The sequence below is a fragment of the Pteropus alecto genome, unplaced genomic scaffold (genome assembly GCF_000325575.1).
Source record: "Pteropus alecto unplaced genomic scaffold, ASM32557v1 scaffold468, whole genome shotgun sequence".
Lineage (NCBI taxonomy): Eukaryota > Metazoa > Chordata > Mammalia > Chiroptera > Pteropodidae > Pteropus > Pteropus alecto.
The window spans coordinates 206001-208038 of record NW_006441394.1 but is presented as its reverse complement, the minus strand read 5'-3'; positions in this window follow the sequence as shown (position 1 = coordinate 208038).

Sequence of the window (2038 nt, the reverse complement as noted above, 5' to 3'; positions counted from 1 at the left end):
GGCAGAGAAGACAGGGAAGTCAACCAGACACTTGAAAGTGCCTTCTGCTTAAGGTCAAGGTCATCTCCAGGGATTTGAATCAGGCAGCATAAGATGGTAGAGCCAGCGAAGTCCAATTCCTCGTGGACGGTCCAATTCCAGAAGGAGAAACTAAGATGAGAGAGAGTAGAGACATGCCCAGGCCACACAGTGAGTAAAAGACAGAGCTGGGCCTAGGACCAGGGACTCCTGGCCACTGCCCCGTAAGACCACCTCTTTCTCTCCTCTTTATAATCTTCTACTTCTCCCTCTTCCTCCTCACCTCCTCCAGCTGGGCAGAGGCCCAGGAGAGAAGGCTGTGGATATATCTTGTAATCTTGGAAAGAGATCCTCAGGAATGTGGGATTTTAGCAAGAACAGGTCAGAGCAGAAGTAGCCCTTGTGGCTTCATACTCTGGGGAAGGTTTTACTCTCCCTGGATACCCAAGGCCCAGCTCCCCACACCCCCACCACCCTCCAATCCAGCACACCAGGATCCTCCTTGCCAAGAGACCCTGAGGCACCCACTCAGCCCTAATTACTTCTTCCTCCTTAACTCCCCACACCTGAGGAGGGGGAAGGAGGGGGTGTGACTCAGTGGGATAAAGGCAGCTGCTATATTTGAATGATTACATAAGCCAGGAGGGAGGCAGCTGATGTGTGACTCCATCAAGGTCGGAGAAAAGTTGAGGCTGGGCCCAGGAGGCAAGGTCTCCTCCCTTCATCCCCAGGCTTCAGCCTGGGCTTAGACATGACTCTAAAACGTCCTGGACATTGCAAGTTTATTTCTGCATTGCCAGACTGCAAGGTAGGTCTTCCCTTGGACTAACCACACTAGGAAGGCTCTGTTGCTTCTCCACATTCCTAGAAAAATAACCTCCTGGAATCTAGAAACTCTAAGGCCAGACCTAGACTAAGCCCCAGATCTTCTTTGTAAACTGTTTCTAGAAGGAAAGACAGAACTGAAACAGTTTGGCACTGATTTAGAAAAAGTGCCTGCTGGGGAGGGCATCAGGTCTGAAACCTTGGCTTACCTGCAGCATATGGAAAGGACCTGTGTTTCTGTCCCACCTACACCAATTATTAGTCACCTGACATTGGATGGAATGAGATAACATATGTAAAGCCTTAGCCCAGCAGGTGATGGGTGCTTCCTAATAGTTTATCATCATTATCATTTGTATCATTATAATTGTGACACTAAGGACCGGCTAGAAACCTCCCAGGTGGCAGGATCCCAGGCTGGACTGACCCCTTTGCCCCAGTGACTGCTGACCTGCAAGCTTGGCCAGACTTACTGTGTGCCCCTGGACAAAGCCTGTCTTCTCTGGCCCTCAGTCTATAACGAACTCTCAGGTGTTTGAGAGAGGATTTTCTCCACATACTCCACCTCCCCATTAATGACTTAAGGCATTAGAAGCTGCAGAGCAAATAGGGTTGGTCAGGGAGGGGGAGTCCTGAGGGTGGTATGAGCTGGAAGTGTGGCAGCCAGTACTAGACAGCAGCACAGGGCCCACTTCCTTGGGGCCTCTAGACAGCTCCTCCTAGGCTATGGGGACCCCAGGAGGAGGAAGGCTGTGCCCACCCATACTGCGTTGCCATGACACTGGTCTCCATGGTGCCAGGCACACAGCCCGCCCCTCAGGAGGAGGGACAGACAGTGACAGGAGCTGGGGAGGTTCAGGCCCCAAGGTCGTCTCAGCCTGTCCCTGTCTCCATCGGCCTGCGAGGTCTCCTGTCCTGAGCCCCTCAGGAGGAATGGCAGGAAGGGCAGTTCCTACCTCGGAGGGTCAAAAGAGTGACAAAGAGAAGACTCAGAGTGACTGAGGTGGAGGGAGAGATATACAGTGTGTAGAGAAGTGGCAGAGAGAGCGGAAGGGTAGGGAGAGTTGGGGAAACAGACTGGAGTGGGAAGGGCAGAATGGGGAAAGGCAGGAGGTGGGAAGAACACACTATAGTTAATGGAGGGGGAAGTGCCTCCCAGGCTGACAGGTGGTAGGAGGCGCCGTCCAGCCCATCT